Raw genomic sequence first — 15,925 nt, 5'->3', positions numbered from 1 at the left:
GAGTCCATGCTTCTACAAGAGTTTGAGACCACTTACTATGTCATGTGACAGATTGTCGGTGTTTCTTAGCTTAGTTAGTTAAGTAGAGGGGTGTTTTTAAGGCTGTCAATAATTCGGGAACGAAACTAATAATTTGTACCAAGTTCAGGTGTATTTTTAATACTTCTCTATTTTATTTATAACAGCTGAAATGCTACCAAACGTGGTACTAGTTAGACTGATTTTAGTACATGAATAATTCACCTACTAACCGGACAACCGTTTACTGCTTCATGGTCCGTAAATTACCTGCATAATTGTTGTATATGCTGCTGAAATGTAGAGGAAAGCAAAAAGGAAATCATTGATTGGCTAATGAAAAGTCTAGAATTAAATCCAAGTCATACGAGAAAAATCATCCACAAAAGTAATAAAATACTTATTCCCGGTTTTGGAAAAGATAGGGCATGGTCCCCAAACATCAGAATGAGTCAACTCAAAAGTTGACTCAGCCTGCTTATTAACCTTTGGACGTAATGAGTTGCGATGATGTTTTGCAGATCGACAGGACTCACATTCTAATGAAAAATATTCTGGAATTGCAGGCAAAGCTTCTTTAGCAAAGGTAGAGAAGGATGTCCCAATCGACAATGTGCTTCAAATGGAGACACGACACTAGAGAAGACAACAGACTAAGGCCCCCATTCATCCAAAATATAAAGATCGTCAGATACATGTCCTTTACCAATAACCTTCGTCTTAAGATCACGAAACAAAAAATGACCCGGAAAGAACAAAATATAACAATTAAGGTCTCTGGTAACTTTGCTTAACATAAATCAAATTAAAGGCCAACTTTGGTAGATTTAATATTGATGACAAGGTAATAGTGGATGTTGGTTTAACAATCCAATATCCAACACTATTATAAGTTGATCCATCAGCTATAGTAACCGGAGAAGGAGCTTTGTGTGACTGAAAACTAGTAAAAATGTTAGGATTACCGGTCATGTGATTTGAGGCACCTGAATCAATCACCCATTAATTTGAAGAGGTGATAAGACATATTTTTTCTGATTCAGTAAAGGCATTCACTGAAGCTGATTCCTTTAATAATTTCTGATATCAAGAGAATTCAGCAAATTCCTCTGTGGAAATCAAAATCATTTTATCAGACCTTTGAGTTCCCTAATTATTGTCAATCATATTCCCAACAAAACACTCATGGTACCAACATGAATTGATGGAGAAACCAACAAGTCCCAAACAACCTATAATCCCAAAAAAAGACAATACAATTACCAAAATAAAATGACTAACCAGATATGACCGATCCAAGACCACTCGGGTCGAAAAATTAGAAACGAAGGGGATGTTGCCTGGAAAAGACAACAATGTTTGAGAAGCCAATAGATTTTCTGGACAGCAACCCAAAAAATAGAAGGATGGACATGTAGCATCCGACAATTTGAAATAATTATGAAGAGGCTTAGAATTTGAAATTTAGTCATTTTTGGAAAGAATTCAAAATTCTGGAAAATTTGGTTAAGTAGGGGAAAAAGTGAGTTTTTGGCCAACTTTGAAAAGTTATAACTCCTAGCTCAGGATGATTTAGGTGTTGTTCCAGTTATGGTTGCGAAGCTAGTGGAATGATCTTTCCAACGCCGCTGAGTTTGCTCGATTCTGAGTTCGTATGAGTGAGTTATGCCCTTTCGAAGTTGGGCTGTTGGTAAGGGAAGTCAGTCCGGAAATTGTAAGGGTATTTTGTTCTTTTCCCTAGCCTTGTCTTTTGGATATATATTAAGGTGTTAGACTGATTTTTAAATTAGTTTTCCCTTTTATAAGAGTGAGAGTTAGGGCTTGGGAGAGAAGAGAGAAAGAGAAGAGCAAGCAAGGAGATCATCGTGGATATCGTCGGGGGTGATCCCTACTAGGTATGTGAGTTCATAGTGTTGGGTTGGTTCTTTCCCCTACACGCCAAAGTCGTTTTAAGTTCGAGAAAAGATTGGTTATGTTTGTTGAAGTTTGGTTGGTGAGGTTGTGGTTGTGTTGTTGAAGTTCTTGTGGATTTGAGGCATGTTTTAGGTTGTGTTTTCGAGTTGAATCTATTGTGTATTAAGGGTTTTAATGATCCCAAGTGTTTGGGGAAATAACCTTTGAAGTTAAGGGAGTTTAGAGTTGGTAACGTGAAGGAGAAAGTCGGGCAGCTTGCATGAAGCAAGTCTGCGTCGTAGACTTTTTCCCTCTGTGAACAAAATCTCCTCTGCATCGCGGACAGGACACGGACTCCACTGTTTTCAGAATTTAATTTAGTAATTTTTCTTAAGTTTGGCTGTCCTAAATCCTTCCTTAACATCATAAGGTCCTTCTAAACACAATTATGATCCTTGAATCCATAATTCAATTCAAGAAAGTTAGGATCAAAGTCAAAGTGAAGTTAGAGTCAAGTCAAGCAAAGTAAAGAAGTAAGTCCAAACAAGTTTTTAAAGTTGTTCAAGAGTCTTTATTTAACGTTTTAACTTCATTTTAAGACTCGAGTTTCAAGTCAAGTAAAGAGTATAGAGTTTCAAGTTAAGTCAAGAGTTTAAAGTTGAGTTCATTTCTCAAAAGTTATTAGGGAACTATGTATTCCCAAAGGAGTTTTAAAGAAATGTTTTTACATTTAAACAAGCTTTGGAACTGAGATCTCCAAAGAGCCTTCGGGCTAGTTTTTTTTTCAGAAAAAGAGTTATCACTTTCTAAATGAAGCAAAAAGAGGAAACTGAGATTTCCAAGACAACCTTTGAGCTAAGTTTTTGAGTAATTATCTCAAATCAGCAGGAAGAAATATGTTTTTTTAAACATAAGAGCCAGTACATTTTTGGGAGTAGTATCGAGCACCGATTTGGGGGAGCGTTCAAGGAAACCACAGCCCCCATAGAACCATGTTCGCCACCATGGGTAGAAAAGGATCATACTTTTTAGATGAATCCTTTTCCAGATAGACTAGTGGATCCATTAGGCAGTTCATGTCTTATACCTTTGGCCGGGTATAGGATGCTCTGGCAGCGTGAGGTCGATCGCTGTATCATCACTATAGCTCTTATGTGATGGTTGTCGGTTAGAGAAACTCCCACAGCAGTTATTGTATTTTCATACACATCAATTCTTGTATTTTCATAAACAGAAGTTATTGTATTTTTATATACATTAGTTCATTTGTATTTCTATATACATCTCAGGTTTATTGTATCTTTGTACACACACAGAGTTTATAGCAGGTTTTAAACAGTCTTTCTTTATATCCCACTTATTTTAAATTGCCTTATATTGAAAGAAGTCAGTCAGGCTGAGTTGAGTTGAGCCAGGTAAGTTATTCAGTTTCTTCCAGATTTTTCCTCTAGCCTTTGTTGCTTAGTTTTCCAACTCGCATACTCGTACATTCAATGTACTGATGCCGGTTGGCCTGCATCTTATGATTATGAAGACGCAGGTACCCAGGATCAGCACCCAGCACGCCGTTGATCCAGTTGAGAACTCTAGAGTCAGTGGTGAGCCTCTTTGCATTCCAGAGGACTCGGTTATTTTGTTCTCTTAGTTTTGTTTTATTAGGATGTTGCGGGTCTGTCCCAACATCCATCTCAGTATTTTAGAGGCTTCATAGACAATCAGTCAGTTCGTATTGAGTCTCTCATCTATGTATATGTAATATTCTATTTTGAGACTCGAGTTGCCTTTTGGGCCAGATTTTTATCAGTTAAGTTGTTTTAAGTCCTTGCATTGCATGGAGTTATTCTGTTGAGTTAGGTTTCCGCTGAGTTAAGAAAGCCGGGCCAAGGGTTCGCTTGGGGCCAACAATGGCCTTCGAGTGCCGGCCAGGTCTAGGGTGTAGGCTCGGGGCATGACAGGACATATCGTCTTCTTTGATACTTCGTTTGAAAGTTTTGAGTTCCGACAAAATAACCTTATTTAAACAACTCCAGAATTACTCAAACTTCAGATTTGAGTTCACAAACAGATCTCTAACAAAATATTCTTAGCACAAAAATGGTGTCCAGATTCGAAGGTGAAACAGAAAGATAGGGCTCTTAACTACTTCCCCGAAGCCATAGTAGCTTCCGGTGATGTCACAGTGACTTCCGACAAAGCCACAATCCCAGCTTAGACATTTGCTCTGATACCATGTAACTTATATTATTTGGAGAATGACTTGTATCTTTCTATTCATCAAGACAAGATACTTATACAAATACATATGCTTCTATGAAAGGAAACTAATCAAAGTAAATCAAATAATAATCTGCTCCTATAATTAAGTTAGCTATATATGTAAGATATAATATTTACACCTATTATATTCTTTAACATAGATTAACTTAATCGAAAGAGTTAACACATTAATTAGTTATGTCGAGTTTGGTTATTCCATCTTCTGCCTTGCATAAATAATACATATGTTTTGTTCATAAATTATACATTTAAATCGGTAGTCAAATACCATACTTGATGTGTTGATTTTAATACATAAATAACTTACAACTAACCAACAATTGTTTATTGCTTTATTGTCCGTAGATTACCTGCAAAATAGTTGTATATGCTAAGCTGAGATGTACAGGAAAGCAAAAAGGAAATCATTGATTGGCTAATGAAAAGTCTAGAAAAGCATTACCCGTTCTTTTCTAGTCTTGTATGAATTTCTATTTGTTCACTTTTATATGGAAATTGAAATTAACAGAGGAAGTGCCATCCTTAAAACCGGCCTCTGCGTCTTTTGTGGTTGTTGATAACTATTGATCATGGATGTTGGATACCCTTACTAGTGTCAAAATATACTTAATGGTATTTAATGGTTGTTGATGACTATTGATCATGGTTGTTCGATACACTTAACGGTGTCTTAATACTGTCACTCCCCGAGCTACCCCCGAGACACGGACACGGGACCTAGGACCACAAGTGATCCCTAGCTAACCCTGCTGGCCTGATCATGAGCATACTAAATATAATCTGAATAATAGAAGTTGTACGGAAGCTATAATCATAAATAAAATGAAAAGATGGGGAATACCCATATACTATAACTGAGATAAATGATAACTGATGAATTAATACAAAGAAGATATTAACTCAATGCTAAGTTGAATCTAACTATGTCTGAAATAAGCCTCTAAACTAACTAGAAGTGTTGGGACATGCCCCAACTAGGTCTAGTAAAACTGAAACTAAAGACTAAAAGCGATAAAGATAAACATGCCACTAGTCCTCGAAGAATGATGACTCACCACTGATGCTGCTGAACTGAAGATCGAGAATCGATCTAAGCGTGATCTGGATGTTGAGAACCTGAACCTACATCACGAGAAGATGTAGCGCACATATGCATCAGTACTTGAAGGGTACTGAGCATGCAGGATAGAGTAAAGCTGAAATAACATATAACTGAACAAAGTAATAAAGCAATGAAATAATCTGAACATGATATAGATACTGAAAATAATGAATATTGAGCTAACTGATGCAATGACCAAATTTATAACATGCTGAGACTGAAATATGGTCAATGCAATAGAGTTTGACTGAACTGTGGGAGCTACTAATAACCGACATAAAACCACATGAGCTAAATGTGGAGTCCATGTATATGCCCCATCGAGAGGACCCAATATACCCTGCCAGAGGTATAGAGGTATGCTGGCGCGATCACTAAACTGATGTTGCCCACAGAGGGGACTTACACTTGCGTGGCTCGTAGTTCTGGGACTATATGGGTACGCTAAACCCTAGTCCAACTTGGTATTATGCTACTCCCAATGAATTAAGTGGTTAACTGGTTATGACTGTATTTTTTTAAATTACTGGATAGATCAAAACTGAACATGCAAACTGAGAATGCAATAATTAATCTGATAATGATGCATTAATAAATAAGGCATGTATAACTGAATAACTGAGATATCTGACCTAGTATGTGTAATTGAAGAACTAAAGAAATACATAGCTAGGGTTCTGAAATTCATGTAATAAACTGAGTAATAACGTGATAATCTGATTTGGAACATTTAAATAACTAATTCATGATGATCCGCTGAAATTCTAGAAAACCCTAGGTCTGTTCATAATCATGAAATCAAGAATCTGACTGCATTCTAGGGACCCAATGGGAGAAAGGAACCCACTAGTGAAATCCCACATACCTGGTGACGAATTCCACGGAGAAATCTTTTGATTTCGAGGCTGGAACTGAAGAAAACTTGTTGCTTTCTTGAACTAGGGTTCTTGACCTTTTTATCCTCTCTTGCTTCTAATTTTCTAAGGTTTGATTAATGATTTGACTTAGGTAAGTTTTAGTTATGTTTCTAGGCTTAAACTGACTAAAACCTCATGATATAGGGTCTAAACGACATATATTAGGGATTAAACGATATAGGAAAAGACCAAAAGACACCTGAATTAACTACTATCGGAGTGACTGACGGACGGGACTGACGGGCCATAGGTCAATCGACGGTCCATCGATTGGAGTCGTCGGTCGAGTCTGCCCGACAAGGCTTCACTAAAACGAGCATAACTTTTTACTCGGAGGTCAGATTTTAGCATACTCGGTGGTGTTGGAAAGAGGGTTCAATTATCTATTATATCAAAGGTCATGGGACATACAATTCCTTTTGTGCTAAGAGTTATGACTATTTGAAGTTGACTTGACCCAATCACAATTTTCATTTAACTGGCTGCTACCCTCACCTACGGTAAGACCTACGGACCGTGCATCGAATGACGGTCCGTGCTGGTCAACCGTCAATCGGGACTGAAGCTGGGCTTTAGGGGCGTCGATCTACAGACACGAACCACGGTCCGTGACCTGACCTACGGACCGTAGGTCCGGCTGTGGGTCAACACTTGGCCGAATTTCTGGCTGAGTTCTGGGGGAGTTTGCTGACACAAACCACAAACCTACAGGACAAACCGTGGGTCCTCATACGGTCTGTGGATGGTGCCCGTGAATGCCACCTGCAACACCAAAAATCTGCAATCTGGTCTATTTTTGGATACAGGGTGTTACATTATCTCCCCCTTGGGACCATTCGTCTTCGAATGAAGACTAAATTAGCTGAAATGGAGGGAAAGGGCTGCAATTCCTACCACTAAACACTGAGAACTGAATTTCTGACTGAACTGAGTTCCAAAGACATGCAAATACGCTGAAAATGCAAGTACAAACTGAAGGAACATGATTCTAAGACTGAATTTACGCATGAATGACTGAAAAACTGAAAAGGAACTATTACCTCAAACTGGAATGGAATCGAAAGGAAAGAGGTGAGGATACTTGGACTTCATGGTTGTTTCTGCTTACCAAGTAGCTCCCTCTACGGACTGACTCCTCCTTAAAACCTTGACTTAAGCGAATTCTTTATTTCTCAACCTTCTAACCTGACGATCGATAATCTCAACTGGTACATCCATATAAGAAAGGCACTATGGATGCTAGATCACCCACACACTTCTTCAAAAGAGAAATGTGAAAGACTGGATGCACCGCTGCTAAGTATGCTGGAAACTTTAACTCATAAGCCACTTTACCAATCCTTTTCAAGATTCGATAAGGGCCTACATATCTGGGACTGAGCTTCCCTTTCTTGCCAAATCTCATCACCCCCTTCATGGGTGACACTTGCAGGAAAACCCAATCATCAACTTGGAACTCTAGTTCCCTTTTTCTCACATCTGCATAAGACTTCTGGCGACTCTGGGCAGTCCTAAGTCTATTTCTAATGAGTTGTACTTTCTCTATAGCATCAAAGACTGAATCTGGTCCTATCAAGACTGCTTTACCTACTTCAAACCAACCAACTGGAGATCTACATCTACGCCCATACAATGCCTCATAAGGGGCCATCTGAATGCTGGAATGGTAACTATTGTTGTAGGCGAACTCAATAAGAGGGAGGTGATCGTCCTAACTACCCTTGAAGTCGATTACACAAGCTCTCAACATGTCCTCTAAGGTCTGAATGGTACGCTCTGCCTGACCATCCGTCTGGGGATGAAATGTTGTGCTAAGATTAACCTGAGTACCAAGACCTTTTTGAAATGACTTCCAAAAATGAAAGGTAAACTGAGGACCTCTATCTGAGATGATAGACAAAGGAACCCCATGCAACCTCACAATCTCATTAATGTAAATCTTGGCGTAGTCCTCCGCCGAATCTGTAGTCTTGACCGCCAAAAAGCGAGAAGACTTAGTAACTCTATCAACAATCACCCAAATAGAGTCATGCTGTTTGCGAGTACTAGGTAAACCTTTGATGAAGTCCATGTTGATCACTTCCCACTTCCAAGTAGGAATGTCAATCTCTTGAGTCATACCTCCTGGTTTCTGATGTTTTACCTTGACTTGCTGGCAACTGGGGCACTTAGCCACAAAATCTGCTATATCTCTTTTCATACCATTCCACCAATAGACTTCCCGCAGATCGCGGTACATCTTAGTGGCTCCTGGATGAATAGAATATCTGGAATTGTGGGCTTCTGCGAGAATATGTTGTCTCAATTCACCCACACCAGGAATACACAATCTACCTTGATAGCGAAGTACACCATCTCCCCCTTAGGAGAAAACCTCCACTCTCTGATTGTGGACTTCACCCTTAAGCTCAAGCAAGATTGGATCACTATCTTACTTTTCCTAAACCTCTACTACCAAAGAAGATTCTGCCCCATTTTGAACCGTTACACCACCATCTGATATGCTCATAAGACGAACTCCTAGGCGAGCAAATCTGTGAACATCCTTTGCTAGCTCTTTTCTTTCTTCCTCAACATGTGCTACACTACCATGGATAATTTGCTAAGAGCAACTGCTACTACATTCGTCTTACTCGGATGGTAATGCAAGCTCATATCACAATCTTTGAGAAACTCAAGCCACCTTCTCTGGCGAAAATTCAACTCTTTCATACTGGAGGCTCTTATGGTCTGTGAACACATCTACATGAACACCATATAAATAGTGCCTCCAAATCTTGAGTGCAAACACCACTGCTGCAAACTTGAGGTCATGAGTCGGATAATTATTCTCATGTACCTTAAGCTGTCTAGAAGCATAAGCTATAACCTTACCTAGCTGCATGAAAACACAACCTAGGCTGACCCTGGATGCATCATAATAGATCACATAACCCTCTGAACCCTCTGGTAGAGTCAATACAGGAGTTGTAGTCAACCTAGTTTTCAATTCTGCGAAGCTTTTCTCACAATCATCTGACCATTGGAACTTAACCTTTTTCTGAGTCAACCTAGTCAATGGTGAGGTTATGGATGAAAATCCTTCCACGAACCGTCTGTAATAGCCCACTAGACCTAAGAAACTTCTGATATCTGTAGCAGTGGTAGGTCTGGGCCATTGTTTCACTACTTTTATCTTCTGGGAATCTACTCGAATTCCTTCACTAGACACAATATGCCCAAGGAAAGCAACTGATTGTAACCAAAACTCGCACTTACTAAATTTTGCAAATAACTAACGATCTTTGAGAGTTTGTAGAACAACTCTCAAATGACTCGCATGTTCTTCCTTATTCCTAGAGTAAATGAGGATATCATCAATAAAGACGATAACGAACAAGTCCAAGTACTGCTTGAACACTCTGTTCATTAAATCCATGAAAGCTGTAGGAGCATTGGTTAGTCCAAATGACATAACTACAAATTCGTAATGACCATACCGAGTTCTGAAAGCTGTCTTCGGGATGTCACTATCTCTGACTCTAAGCTGATGATAACCTGATCTGAGGTCTATCTTTGAGAAATGGCTAGCACCCTGAAGTTGGTCAAACAAGTCATCAATCCTAGGGATATGGTACTTATTCTTGATTGTGACCTTGTTCAACTGTTATAGTCAATGCGCATTCTGAGAGAACCATATTTCTTTTTCACGAACAACACTGGTGCACCCCAAGGTGAAATACTAGGTCTGATGAAGCCTTTATCTAGAAGGTCTTTCAACTGCTCTTTCAATTCCTTAACCTCACCTGGAGCCATTTTGTAAAGAGGAATAGAGATAGGCTGGGTATCTAGAAGGAGATCAATTCCAAAGTCGATTTCCCTTTCGGAAGGAACTCCGGGAAGATCATCTGGAAACACTTCTGGAAACTCATTGACTATAGGGACTGACTCAAGAGTTGGGGATTCGGAACTAAAATACTTAACCTGAACTAGATGATAGAGATAACTCTTAGAGATCATCTTTATGGCCTTAAGGTAAGAAATGAATCGACTCATAGGCGCTAAGCTACTACCTTTCCATTATAGGATTGGTTCATCTGGAAATTGAAAACGAATAATCCTAATTCTACAATCGACTGAGGTATAACAGGAATGTAACCAATCTATGCCTATAATGATATTTAATTCTACCATTTCTAACTCTACAAGATCTGCTGAGGTGATTTTCTGAGAGACTGTGACAGGGTAATTTCTGTATACCCGTCTAGCTATAACTGGGTCACCGACTGGAGTAGAGACTGAGAAGGGTTCTGAAAGAATTTCTAGGCTAACACTGAATTGGACTATTATGTAAGGAGTTACAAAAGACAAAGTAGCCCATGGATCTAACAACGCATAAACATCAAGATCAAAGACTCGTAACGTACCAGTGACTACATCAGGAGAATCTTCCTGATCTTGACGAGTCTGAAGAGCATAGAGCCTGTTTTGGCGCTGTCCGCCACCTGTACCAGATGAGTTACCCTGCTGAGTCGGGCGACCTGCTGGTGCTGCTGAAGTTGTAGACTGAGCTCTACCATTATTTCCTCTTTCACCCTGTCTAGAAGGACAATTCTTCAATCTATGACCAGACTTACCACACCTAAAACATCGTTCCTTACCTATAAGGCACTTGCCCGGATGGTTCTTACTATATTTCGGGCAAGTTAGGTAGGTTTTGATGCCTAAAACACTACCATGAGACTTAGAGCCTGACGCTCTACCTTTCGGATCGTTACGGAACCTTGGGGATGGAACACTAGCTGATGAAGGAAATCATTGATTGGCTAATGAAAAGTCTAGACAAGCAAATTGCCGGCCAGTTCTTTACTAGTCTTGTATGAATTTCCATCTGTTTGCTTTTCTAGGGAAATTGACATTAACAGAGGGAGTGTCATCCCTAAAACCGGCCTCTGTGCCTTCTGAGATTGATTCGAGTATTCTGAGATGAACCGGTACATGTCTATAGGTATGCAAAATGGTTGCATATACTAATTTATTGAGGTGTAGAACAAAAACAAAACCATTGATGGGCTAATGAAATACTAGAAAACCAAATGACTAGTTCACTATGAATTCCCATAGTTTTACTTTCCTATGGAAATCAACATAAATAGCTGCCCATCCAAAAAATAACAGTCGGCAAATGTATACCATACATGCGTGTGTTTATTGATGAGAATGATCTCACATTGGAAGACGGTAAGACTTGACTTGCCTAACTTTTCTAGGTTACACAATTCCATTGGGGCCACATATCTGAATGGGTTATATTATTGGCTTGCTGGACGCGTCAATGATAACTTCTCCATATGCTCATTTGACATGGTGAGATGCAAGGACCAAATATTAATCCAAAGGCACAGTGGGGAAGTCTCATATCTGAATGCGTTATATTATTGGATTGTTGGACGCGTCAATGATAACTTCTCCATGTGCTCATTTGACATGGTGAGATGCAAGGACCAGATATTAATCCAAAGGCACAGTGGGGAAGTCTCATGTTGCGTGGTGACTCGCTCGCTATGTTAGTTAGTGATGACCCTGGTATACCAATAACGTGCATTTATGATGTGTGGGCAATGAACCAATTAGAGGGTAGTTGGAACAAAGTTCTTGCCATTCAACCTTTCATACCTGCTCATTTGCCTAAAGGCGTCTGGGAGGATGATAAGATGATTTACGGAATCCCAGAAACTTCACAGCTAGTGCTATATGACCCTACAACAAGACAAGTTGTAGATCTTGAATTTCAGCTGGACGTGTTCATGAGTTGTTGTTGGGTTTTCAATTACAATAAGAGTCTAGTTCCAATAACGAGTGGAAATGATAATGCAGTCCGAAAAATCGACCATTTCTTCAATGTCTTACAGTGAACATCCGGCCCTGTTGGTTGTTACCGAAATAATTACATTCAATAGCTTATAAAAACATCTCAGATTGTGGTAGCAACAGTGATAGTGGTGGGCTGTTTATCAATAATAGTAGTTGTCCTAAGAGATTGATATATGTATGTGTGTATTTATATAGAGTGTGTATGTAAATTGTTGTATGGAAATGGGAGTTGACCAGTCAAGAACTGCCATGTCCAAAAGATGCATATTGTTGTAGAGATGCGGATATTGAGGTGGATGTGCGGTCATACTCTGAGCGATAAAAATGAGAAAGGAGGATATACGGGATAAGGTGGGAGCGGCCTTCGTGATAGATAAAATGAGGGAGGGATAGAAATATGTCAATTCAAGCGAGAAAGCTAGATTTTGTTACCAATGTTAGAACCTATGGAAATAATGCACCTAAGGGATTGATTCAGCATCAACATGTATAGTTGATTCATAAATAGAATCAGCCATTGGATAGTGTTTCATTTAAAAGAAGGGAAAATGCATAAGTACCCCCAACCTATGCCTGAAATCCCAGAGACACACTTATACTATACTAAGGTCCTATTACCCCACAGAACTTATTTTATAAATAATTTTCTATCCCTTTTAGGCCTACGTGGCACTTTCCTTGAAAAAATTGTCAACACGCATTGGGCCCACAAGATAGTGCCACGTAGGCCGAAAAGGGGTAGAAAATTATTTATAAAATAAGTTCGGGGGGGGGGGGGGGGAATAGGACCTTAGTATAGTATAAGTATGCCTTTGAGATTTCGGGCATAGGTTTGGGGGTACTTATGCATTTTCCCTTAAAAGAAAGGATAATATTAACTAATATTAGTAGTACTTCAAAACTTCCTATTTCCTAAATGAGAAGCTTTTGATACTAATAAGAGTGAAGTTAATAAAGAGTTACCTTATCCTAAATCTTGTTTCTAGTTTAATAGTTCAAAAATGTAATATTTATTATTTAATGTGATTTAGTTGTATCAATCAATGAACTAAGCCTAACTCTGGCTATTTACTATTCTGTTTACATAATTTTCCTTAACAAGAGATTATGTACTAGCGAAAGTTAGAAAGTATGAAAAAAAAAACAGGTACGAATAAGAAAAATAAGGAGTAAGATGTGCATGTCATACACTCAATGTTCTAGTCATTGTTTCGAGCCTATGTTATTGACTAACTTAATCCTTTATTGTTATATTTAATTTATTTCACATGACGGATATAAAATTCACATGCAGGGTTTTCACGTAAAAACTTTTAAGAAATAGATATATTGGACATAATCAACAACCAACAAGAAATATAAAGCAATATAAAGAAAGTACAACAAAAATGAGAAACAACATCAATATATACAAAAGCAAGAGTACATGATTCAATCTCACGACCTGGTGGACAAAAGTACAAAGCTACTACAAGAGTGCAAGTCTAAAAAATGGACCAAAAAGTACAGACTTGTTTCGAATACAAAAGACACGTCAAAACTATATACATATGGAGATAAGTCGAACTAGGATTCCATCAGCTCACCCTTCATCTCAGAAGATCCCAACAGTACTTAGGCTCGGAACATCGTTGTCGGCTAGTGCTCACAACTACATCAAAAAAATAAATGTACTGGAGTGTAGCATGAATATCAAAACAATAGGTGTCAGTAGGCATCATAGGTCAATTGAGCCTGAAAAGTAAAAACAATATGAAAAATTTGAAAGTAAGGGTAATTAGAGGTCAAATGAACAAAGCAATAGCGAAAAGTCTACCTATATAGCTCATGAGTCTGGAAAGAATGAAGTAGTAAAGTAAAACAACTATTTATAACCTAATTGGACCCCTGTAAGCCCAGAAGGTATGTATACTTGTGCGCAATTGGAAAGGAAATAACTCAGATGAGTTTGGACCCCATAAGCTTGTTAAGTGTACAAAAGTGCTAAGGATAACACTAGCTAGATTAAAAGCTTCAAGAACTGAAATGGTTGACTCCAGACTCGAACTGTGGCAAAGGCACCCCAAGAACCCAAATGATTCAAATGTTAGGATTCGAACCGAGACGAATAGAGATATGCTAGGGCCTCAAACCGTGGCTAAAAGAGATACACCAACGCTTCGAACCGAGGCGAATAGAGATATATATCACACTCTTTCTCATGCGGGAACATACCGTACAGAGAAACCATATTTGTTAATGATAAAATATTTTACTAACATAGGATTCATGTAGAAGAATTTCATATTATGGTTAAAGCGCTCCCTAAAAGAGATAATTTTTGGGGGAAAATAAGCAAATACCTCATAAAAGCAAAATAATTACAAACATATACCTCTTTACGTTCATACCTCACTAAATAATTACACTATCTACCCCATTTACTAATTTCGCTTAACTGATACTAAATCAGTATCATATATACTGAATTGGTATCATTAAGGCTGGTAATTTTGCTGAATTGATACTAAATTAGTATATATATACTATATTGGTATCATTAAGGTTTGTTGTTAAGAAATTACTCATTAGTCAATGATATTATAAGAGTATATATATATACTCTTAATCATTGACTAATGAGTAATTTTTTAACAAGAAACATTAATGGTACCATAATATATATATATATATATATATATATATATAGACACACACACACACTCTTATAGTATCATTGACTAATATGTAATTTCTTAACAACAAACCTTAATGATACCACAACAATATACATATATACTCGTATAATATCATTGACTAATAAGTAATTTCTGAACAAGAAACCTTAATGATACCAATACAGTATATATACTGATTTAGTATCAGTTAAGCAAAATTATCAACCTTAATGATACCAATACAATATATGATACCGATTTAGTATCACTTAAGCACAAATTATCACCCTTATTGAATGGGGGTATGAACTGTAATTATTTATGAGAGAATGTATATTTCAAAAATTATTTTAAATTTGGGTATGAACTTGTAAATATTTTAGATTTTATGGCCCATTTATGTAGTTTTCCCATGATTTTATAGCTAAGAAGTCTCAAGCCCAAAACCTCTAAAGAGGACCTTGGTGAGCCCAAAGGTAATTAAAACCCTAGATAAAAGGAATTAAGGAGTTGCATAAAATAAAATGACAAAAGAAGTGTGGGGAAATAGTTAACTGTTGAGGTATTTCTACAACACCACTCAATCAATCCAATATCTCTTTTTCCAGTTTTTTCCTTGTCGTAATTTGCACCACTTCTTCTTCATCAGCTTATAAGGTTAGATTTCTGATTGTTTTTTTTTTTTTTTTGAATCTGAATATGAATTTTTCCTATTTGGGGATATAGGGTTTTGCTGCCATTGTTTCTGTTTATGCTAATTCTTTTTATTTCTTTCCATCTTTTGCATTTAAAAATTGTTCCATTTCCAAGGGTTTGTCGATTGATATTATAGTTGAAAAGGGGTATTTAAATTACATGCAAAATTGCTCTAGAAAACCACATGACTTCTTCTTTACTAGTCTCCTCTTAATTTGGCGCTGATTAATGCACATTTAGTCTCCTCCTAACGTATACTTTTTAACATCCACATATATATTCTAGAATTTTTAGTTGTAGTTCAATGCTAATTAATTGTTTGGACTCTTCACTTTTAGTGCTAGACCACGACATAGGTGTGGGTGTTGGATCTCTGTTCGATTTGGTCAATCTATTTTGGGTACTTTGACCAAAATCGACTGGACAGTTTTAATGAATTATGTAATTAATAAAAAAAATAAGGTGAAATTGAAGAAAATGTAATACTTTTATATAAAAATGTATATATTGGT

General features: G+C 37.7%; 2 protein-coding genes across 2 annotated transcripts in view; one reads left to right on the top strand and one right to left on the bottom strand.

The window, feature by feature from the left end:
- Positions 1-15,925, bottom strand: part of LOC125855112 (probable inactive ATP-dependent zinc metalloprotease FTSHI 4, chloroplastic) — a 460,535-nt gene that overhangs the window by 301,341 nt on the left and 143,269 nt on the right. The window lies entirely within an intron of this gene.
- The window catches only part of LOC125855122 (putative F-box protein At3g10430), an 89,655-nt gene continuing 89,079 nt past the window's right edge, over positions 15,350-15,925 (top strand). Inside the window, exon 1 of the mRNA XM_049534800.1 lies at positions 15,350-15,374. The gene's annotated coding sequence lies outside the window, so the exon portion shown is untranslated. The remainder of the gene's footprint in view (positions 15,375-15,925) is intronic.

This window comes from Solanum stenotomum, chromosome 2 (genome assembly GCF_019186545.1).
Source record: "Solanum stenotomum isolate F172 chromosome 2, ASM1918654v1, whole genome shotgun sequence".
Taxonomy (NCBI): domain Eukaryota; kingdom Viridiplantae; phylum Streptophyta; class Magnoliopsida; order Solanales; family Solanaceae; genus Solanum; species Solanum stenotomum.
This window is presented reverse-complemented; position numbering and strand designations above follow the sequence as displayed.